The sequence below is a fragment of the Corvus kubaryi genome, unplaced genomic scaffold, assembly GCF_017639235.1.
Source record: "Corvus kubaryi isolate FWS band 111438036 unplaced genomic scaffold, C.kubaryi_AGA036_p1.0 37398, whole genome shotgun sequence".
Classification (NCBI taxonomy): domain Eukaryota; kingdom Metazoa; phylum Chordata; class Aves; order Passeriformes; family Corvidae; genus Corvus; species Corvus kubaryi.
In genome coordinates, this window is record NW_024581137.1 from 6,114,661 (window position 1) to 6,123,860 (window position 9,200).

The 9,200-nt window shown below is 49.8% G+C and overlaps 1 long non-coding RNA gene across 1 annotated transcript; it reads left to right on the forward strand.

Annotated features, from left to right (window-relative positions):
* Positions 1 to 716: 716 nt before the first annotated feature.
* On the forward strand, positions 717 to 9,197 carry LOC121671501. Its single transcript, XR_006018532.1, has 3 exons — positions 717 to 911; positions 2,383 to 2,627; positions 5,704 to 9,197. It is a non-coding gene; the product is annotated as an uncharacterized LOC121671501 (long non-coding RNA).
* Positions 9,198 to 9,200: the final 3 nt, after the last annotated feature.

Genomic DNA, 9,200 nt, shown 5'->3' on the forward strand with positions numbered 1-9,200 from the left:
TGCTTGGGTGGAAACTCTTCCTCAATGTAGTGCATCACCCCAGTCCTTGTACACCTTGTTTTCTAACTATCATCTCTACCAGGACATGGATATTTTTATTTTTTGCTTCAGAGAGCTAAGAATCCACCCCACACACAGTTGAGCCCTCTGTGGCACCTGTATGGTGTGTTTGCCTCACATTGAAGCAACCAGCTCCTACAATTTTGCTCTCAGGTTCATCCTCTCATCCCTTGCTCTCAGTAGTATGGATTAGAAGCTTTAAGCTTTCCTGAGGGTGATGAGGGAGAAACAGCTGAAACCATGGATTTGCCTTCTCCACCAAGAAATATATCCAAAAATGTTTCACTATTTCAGTGCATGGAAAAAGGGAGCTGGACTGGACCCTGTGCAGCTCTGGGCTTGCAGTGCTCCAAGAGCCAAACAGGCATGTGGGCACTCTAGCTTTAAGAATTGATTTCCTAAGTGAACTGTCAGCTCCCCGTGGCTGGAAAAATCTGCAAACAATTTCTAGTCACTGAACAAAGCAAATCTTTGTACTGTGCTGTAATAGTTCATTATTAAATAAAAGCTCCTTTGTTAGGCTATAAGAAATGGTGTATACTCACTCCACCACTCTTCACAATGTGCCTTGGTGTGACTTTGCAATGCATATGAAATTCTATTTCATGTCCTGTGAAAAGATGACATGGTATGTTATTTTAATTTTGGTAGGAAAAGCTCAGGGTGAAGCAAGCTCACAGCACAGCTCTGGTGATTGAACTTCATTGCTGATGCATTTGATTCACAACCATACAAGAGAACATGGAGACTGGACTTTATCTCATTTGCGAAAGAGTAAATGAGGAACAACATGGGGAAAATGACTAGTGATGACACTGAAGGAAAACTTTAGCAGCTGCAATTCTTACAAGGTATGTTACTTACTGGGCTGTCTTATTGCAGTTCCAGGCTTAAATGAGTCAAAACAGGAATCCAAGGGCGTCAGTGTTTTCCCATCCAGAAACATAAATATGTTTCCAGCTCCCTCTTTTCTTTCTTTTGCTCTGCACCCAGTGAGTTCCCAGTAATCTGCCAGTTTGGGCCCTATAGCCACAGAGCCCTGTTACCCTGCTCAGCATCTGTTTGTGTTGCGCATTGATGTCGCTTTGCAGCAGACCAGGCTGAGGCACAGGCACGGCAGCTGTAAGCCCTGCACCTGTACATTTCGTCAGGCTGTGACCTTTTAACCAACCCCATCAGATCATGATTTAAGATTGTATCCCCCATAGTTTTTCTTCTCTTGCTATATTTTGCGTGGGGTTGGCAGTGCATGAACAGGGATCTTTGATCCTTCCTTTCCCCTGGCCATCAGGGCCATGGGAGACCCCCAGAGCTGGTGCTTCCTTCTCAGCTGGTAGAGGTGGCAGCCAGGGCTGAAGTGGGCATTGGGCAAGTGATTTCTCTGAGCCCTGTCCTCTTTTGTCTCTTGGCTGGGCTTAAATGAGCCTTTTCCAATAAGTGCCCAGCTCAGCTCGGGCTGAGGCTGCTAATTCCAGTCGTGTGTGGGTGATTCATATGCCATCTAATAATAGCAGCTTCTGGCCATGCCAGCACAATAACTGACCATGGAAAACTCCACACTGCTTTGGGCTGCTGGCCCATCAGCCTTCCCAAGCTTAGCTGGCCATGGCTGGTGGTTTTTCTTTGAGGGCAGCACTGTGCAGCTCAGCAAGAGGCTGCAGATTGTGCTGTGGGCATTGCTGTGAGCAGTGCTGGTGCTCTAGCCATGGGCCCTCTGTCCCAATGGCAGTGCCACCACGGGGTCAGTTTAGGAGCTGTGGAAAATGGACTGATCCTCCTGCTGCTTTACATAAAGCAGTTGCTATTAATTACCTGCACCAGCAGCCACATCAGATAGTTTGCTTCCAAGGGCAAAGCTGTGTTTGTCCTTACTTGCCATCCAAGTACTGTTTAGAGCATATGCAAAAATCTTTTACATGGCTGCCAAATTCATCTTTGAGGCAGAGTCACTGCTGTTCCTGCTACTGAAAGGCAGCAGGGGGCTTTCTTGGTATGCCTCATTCACTTGTTTCGATGCTTCCAGGGAGGAAGGGTGATGGCAGGGCAAAATGACACACGTGTTCCTCAGCCAGACTTCTACACCACCTTTTTCCATGCTTCAGTGGGATTTACTCTACCTGGTGTTTGACCATCCAAAAAGGAAGGCAGGAAAGTGGTGGTGGAAGCTGGAGAGGTCTCAGCCCTAGGAACATGACTGAAGCCTCGACAGGTGATGGCTCTATGTCTTGGCTGCAGACCAGAAGCCAGTCCAGGGTGGGGGCAAGAAGCTCATCACTACTGTGCATTACAGCCTGTCAGTCAATTAAGAATCTCCCTTCATAGGGGTACAGTGGTCCCAGCAGAGCCAGTGGATGGAGTGGCATGCCCAAAGTGGGATATCTCTGCAGCCAGGCCAGTCCGACACATGAGCCATGATTCCCACGGTGTGGCAGCACTGGACTGCTGATACAGCATAGGGACCTCAGGCATAAATATGGTTCCTGCCCTGCTGCTTCCAACCATGTGAGCTGTGGCCCAGGGGAAAACACACATCCAGGGCAGACAGTGTTACTGCTGAGTCCTCGGAGGTAAGCATCAAATACTGGAAGAGGATTATTAGAAGCTAGAAAGCCAAAGTGATGGAGCCAAGGAGGTGTGGGAGACTGAACAAGATGTGACAGCACAATAAGCAGTACTGCAGTGCAAGCCAGGTACCCAGCCCCACTCCTGGGTGGAAGGACGGGGCAAGGTGAACCCCTTCCCTCCTGCTGTCAAATCCTGTGGCTGCTTCCTACATGGGTTCTGCACAGGTATCCCAGAACTCTGCTGCCTTTAACTCGCAGGGATGGCAACTGGTTGGGCAGGCCAGGCTGTGCAGGACATGTGCTCCTTGGACACCATCACTGCAATGCCCCTGGCTCCCACAGCTGTCCAGAAGGGCCCCAACTTCCCAGCAGTCATGGGGCTGTGCTCCCACACCACCCACACAGCAGCTGGGGGGTTTTCCTTGTAAGCAACTGGCTCATTGTTTCACTTTTGCCATCTGTTTGCCTTTCAGGAAGGATTTTCCTTTGTTCCTCCCCTGACCTAAGCTGGAGTTGGGGTTTTCCAGACCCAGGGTCAGGGTGGCACAGGTCAGCTCCCTATCCCAGCTGTGCTACCTGGGGAAGGACCTAAAAGCCAGGCACCAAGGTCCAGCTTTCCTTGTACCAGTGGTGAGCAGCGGTGGTGCTCAACTCCTGAGGGCTTCAGATGTGCTTTTTGGAGCCCTGCTGTATTGCAAAACATATGAAATGGTCCCTGGGCAGAGGAGGAAGAGCTGGCCCTAGAGCCAGCCCTGAAGTGCTCATGTATGGCTACAGCTTTCAAGGACACCCCCAGTCTGAAACGGGGCTGGTTCCACTTTTGCTGAGTGCATGTGGTGTCTCTAAAATTACTAAATGCTGTCTTTTTCCTTTGTTTTTCTTCCTCTAAATCTGATGTTTTCATTGCAGTGGACCAGCACTTACCAGTTAAAAGACTGACCAAATACTTATGCTCAACAAACACAGTGGCACCAGCAAATCTAAGCAATGCCGCTATCTAGGGCACGCCGGAAACAACATTCGGGGTTTTGAGGCTCTCCATTTTTAAGTTTAGCACAAGACCAGCCAAGCATGGGATGACTTAAGCCAGGACAATGTTGTCATAAAACTCATCATCTGGTGTAGGACAGAAGAGAAAGCCTGCCAGTCTGCAGCCTGTTCTCTTGAAGAAAAATACTTTGTCTGAGAATATGCACAAAGAGAGGAGGATCCAGTTCATCAGGGCTCATATTTAACTGAGTAGATCAAAGCCTGCACTATTTGCTTCAGGACTGTTGATTTTGGTTTTGACCAGCTTCTCCTCCACAATGAAAAGTCCTAGGGGATTTTGTATTCTCGTGGGCTTTCTGCAGAATGGGGCTTTTTGCACCAGAGCTTCTAAGCAAAGCTTGGCACACAAGCTGCTGAAACTATGGAAGCTGCTAAAGGCAGAGCCAACCCTGCAGCAGGCAACCCCAGCCCCCACACCTGTTTCAAACAGGAAAGCCAGGCCCTAGCCTCGGCATCAGCAGAGATGGGGGCAGGAGGATTCCCTATAACATTTTGTTGGCTGGTGCTCCAGCTTTCCCTTTCTCTGCTAATGCTCCAGCTAAACTGGAGCCCAGCATTTTCCAGCTGCCCATGCCAAGCAGAGCTCAGGTGAAGAGCAGTTGAAACCTAAGATTGAAACCTAAGATGTCTCAGGGCACAAGGGTAAGCAAGAAGTGCTACAGTGGTTCAAGACTGCACTCCACAGAGCTAAGAAAGGCACTGCTGCCTCCCTGGCTGTGTGACTAAGCCTCTGCACAGCTTCAAGCATTTTCTGTAATTGGGAGAAAACAGCAGCAATCTCCAAGGGACCAGCCAAGGAGAGGAAAAAATAGCATGCAGTATTCTTGGTTTTCCCCTATGCTACAGCCCAGCCTTGAGAAAAGGAGGAAAGGGCAGGGAGAGGCATCCAAGCCAAGGAAAGGACTGGATACAGGGCAGGTGTAGGAGCTGTGCCACTGGGCTTGCTCACTCTGTGCCAGCCTGCAGTGAGGCCACATGGTGGGCCTGGACTGGGACACCGCACCACAAACTTCAAAGTGACATGAATTGTTTGAATTCCCTACCACAAAAGCTAAGCATGGCATGGTGTGTCCTAGTAATGGTGTCCAATGGAGAGCTCTTGCCAGCTGGATCAGCGGCTTGCCTGCTCCAAAGGTGATCTGAAGAAGAGACAGCAGCCCTTTGGGGGACCAACCACGCTGCTTCTCCCTGGATGGCTGCAAAGAGCGGCTTGATTTACTGCTTCTGGAAGGGAACAAAGCCCAGTGCCCACACATGCTGCAGCACACTTTGCCACTTACTGCAGCCCTGCAGCCCTGCAGCCCTTGGCTTCTGCTGCGCCACCCCCCAGCCTCACCATGGGCACTGGGACCTTTGCCACTGAACTACACAACTCTAAGGGTTCAGTGCCTGATGACTGTTTTCACAGAAGGTATCACTTGGGGGTTTTTAGCCCTCTTTTACATCTGTAAACTTCTGATGAGAGCTCAAGTTCATCTTCTGAAGCAGGATGATGCAGACCATTTTTTCTTCTTTGAAGCTCCATCCAAAAAGCCATATTTAAGCAATGCCATGCCATGGGATCCCACAGACAAAGATGAAGGAGTTTACTGAAAGCTGGAGGCTTTTCAGTAAAGACTGGAGGCTGAAGTGGTCAGCAATGACAGGGATGAGATATATCTGCCTTTTCCCAGAAAAGGCGTCCAGATAAAAAAATTTGCTAGTGAAAACATTGCCACAATTCCTTGGCACTGTGAGATGTGCTGTAGGTCTTCAAAACAAAATGGCCTCAAGGCAAAATAGGCAAAGTGAACTTTTCCTATGTCTTGGGAGGGCTGGCTGCTCATATATGGAAACAGGAAGTCTTCAAGCAGCAAAGGTGCAGTAGGAACCATGCTCAGGATGAGGAAGCACACATTTCTCATGGTTCTCCCTTGGGGGATGCTGCCTGGAGCCACAACCCTTTTTCTACCCAGCCCTATAGGTGCCTCTGCTTTGGGATTTTTTATGAAGCGTTGCTATAGGAACTTAATTGCTTCTGTTCATCCAGGTCTGAGCAGCTTCCTGCTCCCACTCCTCCTCTCCCAGGGCTGGCAGCATCAGGGCTCTGAGGACAGCGAAGGATGCTCAGGTACAGCAGGAGTGGGGTCGTTCAGCTCAGCTCATTAGTGCTACTATTTCTGTCTCTAGCCTTTTCTCTGTTCGTATCCATCTGGGGCTCTTTCAGTCATTATAGAGCTTTCCACCCTCTTCTTTTTTTCCTTTCTCCTCCTCTGTCTTCCAGATTTTTGCCACTGTTTCATGTTGCTGTCCAAGTTATTTGTCTCTTCTCTCTTGCTCCGGTCGTGGGAACATTAGTAATGTTTTTCTGCAGAGCAGGGTGGCTTAGAGACCGCCTCGCAGACCTGACAACCATCCTAGTGCTGCTGGCAAAGGCTGGAGCAGCTCAGCCAGCCCATGGGAAACGATCCTGTTTATGGTTCATCACCATCTGATCTACCCACTGCTTCTCGCTCCCGCCTGGGCCCAACTGTGCCTCTGCCGTGCGTGGCCATGCGCGGGGTGCAGTCCCGCTCTCTGCTCCCCGCTCTCCTGCCACAGCCACCCCGCGTGTGGGGCGAAGGGAAGCGTGACTCACATGGGCCTCCCACCCATGAGTAACAGTGTTGGTCTATCACGCCTCAGCCAGCTGGGGCAGCTCAGAGGGAGGGCGGCTGCTTCCTTGGCAAGGCATGAAATAGGTCACTCCATCCCCAGAACACGGGTGAAAACAGGGGACCAAGACTGCAAGACATGGCAGCAATGAGCAGCCTCACATCAGATGCAGGAGCAGTACGCCATGACAGTGGGGGGGTGGGCAAGGAGGTACACAGACATGGGATGCAGGGATTCCTGTCAAACACCATCAGTTCTTCCTTCTTCCTTGCCCAAACCTGCTCCTTTTTTTCCTGGGAAATGCGCAGGGAGAGTCCAAAGCCAGTGAGGGAAGAACGGGTGGAGATGGTGGGAACACAAAGCAGTTATGTGCTTCTCGGGGTGGAAAGAGGCCCAGGTTATTAAATAGCAGGCAATTTTAACATGAGTTATTAATACTAGTTGTTTGTACTGGGAAGTGGTGCCTAGGGGCTCCCATTGCACTAATCATATAACAAAGCCATGTTCCTAACACAAATAGCTTGTGTTTCAGCCTGAAGAGAACAAGTCGTCTCCTTCCCATTACCCTCTCTTTGAAAAAGCAGCTTGAAGATTACACAGTCGAGCCCACAAAAACTGGGAAAGGAAAAAAATTACATTGGGCTGCCCTACAGTGCCATCACTTACACCCAGCCAGCCCAGTAACTCCATCAGCACTGTGGGCCCACGCTGTCTGCTCTTCCCCTGCTTCATCCCCAACCACGGCAGGCCAGGCCGTAGCATTATTGGTGATTTTTGTGTTACCCATCTTTGGGTTTGAGTGTAGTAATGTCATGCCACCCGTTTAGGGTACTGGGGGACCGTGGGGAGTTTCTTCCCCCCTTGCTGATTGATGCTGTATATCTCTGTTGTATTTTTTTCAGGCTTTGCAAACTACAGTTCTCTCCCGGGTACATGCCCTTCTGAAGTAAGAGACCAAATTAATGAATTAAATTAATTCATTTACAGCCTTGGCACTAAAGCACAGACTAAAGGTCAACAGCATCTGCTGATTTTGAATGGTACAAACCACAACTGCCCCGCTATTTTTTATTTTCCTGAGAACTTGGCATTATATTGAGCTTGACCACATGGCAACACAGGTCCTCCTGTCTCTGGCTGCAGCTTTGAGCATAGTTTTTCATCAGCCCAATCCCACGTTCAGGCTGGAGGACCAGGAATACGACCTGGAGCCCAGGCCTTCCCTAGCAGTGCTCAGCTCTGGAGATGCTGTAACCTTGCTGCCTGACCTCACACTACCTGGCAGCACCTTCATCTGCACGCTCAACACAGCGAACCAAGGTGCTGAACAGGACAGGGGGCCCCTTGGCATCCCCTGCCCTCTTGACACTCATCCTGAAGCAGATCCAGCTGGTGGAGGAGATCCAGCTGGAAGATGAGCATGCAGCGGTTGGTTAAAGGTAGAGGTAGTGGTGCAAGTTTGGTGCACAGAGCAGAGAGAGGGGCTGTCAGTCCAGGTGTGTGGGCTCCCTTACGGCAGCAGATGTGCAACACTACTGACACTTGTTTAGCACAATGCTCTGCAGGTGTGCATGGGTGCAGGACTTCATTGCATTAGTATGTAAGAAGTGGGAGTCCTTTACCTCCCACTACCTGCAGGCGGCTGGTAAGGCTCAGAAATGCCTCGATCAGCTCTAAGCCCCTGACAGCCATGATCTGTGGTCAGCATGGATCCTGCTACTGACTCCCCAGTCCCCACAGGCCTACTCGCTTCTGTGCTGGTCCATCATGTCTTTGTCTGAGGCTTGTTCCATCCCTGCTGCTGACCTCCTGTTGGCTGAAGTTGTGGGGAAACCACTGCCACACATACCCACCCCCCAAAGTGAGCCGATGCTGAAGCACTGCCAAACTTTGGGAGAATTTTGGATTGCAGCACATAAGCTAAGGGACCATGGCCACCATCAACCTCCCTTTCAAACTGCAGGGTCTCCTTCATTCCTATCAGGCCACTCCCAGGGCTCTCCTGCCTCACTGGCTTCTCAGATGGGTATGCTTTAGGCTTTAGCTCTCCATTCTACCCTTTGTCCCTCCTCAACCTTAAGGCCTGTGCCAAATGACAAAAGCTTAATAACAGCTGAAGGGTGAACAACAAAACCCAACAAAACAGGACACACACAAAAAAGAAGTTAACATGAGCAAATAACAATGCAAAGTTACCTCCCTCTGCGTGGGAAATGGCTCACTTACTTTGGCTGAGGAAGGACTAAGGCAGAAGCTGAGCACTGACAGCTCAACAGAGTGGTCTGGGTCTTGCCAAGGTACCAGCAATGGAAACAAAAGGCTTTGAAATGAGAACAGCTCACACACCTTAAGACCAAGCAGCATGACAATATTTTCTATACTGTTTGCCACCACTAACTTGACATCATCCATAACAACTGTACTCAACAGGAGCACTCATTACAGCTTTGAAGATAACTGCATCTAGTTCTTTGCAGATCACACTGTAACCCACTTGAGTGGACATCTACAGATTAATCCAGCCAGGGGAACTTCTCTTCCTCCTTGCCATGCTTCTTCATGGGTGGGCAAGCCTTTGTGAGACACCCCTGGCAAGCAAGGGATAGAAACACAGCCCCCATAGAATAGCCCAGAGTTTAGCACACCTTGGCTTTGGCCTCTGAACCGACTGCTCCGTCAGCAGCGTTAACCAGGTCAGCCTCTCTCCTCCTTTCAAACACTTTTATCTGTGTGACACTGCATTTTCATTTTTTTTTTCCACCCGACACCCGTCAGCCATTTTTCTTCAGAGAGAAGGTAAACACCCTGTTTTGTTTTCCCATCTGTATTTAAACTGTGAATGGAGTGAAGCAACAGTCTGGGGAGCAGAAAACAGCTCTGAGTGGAAGCGAT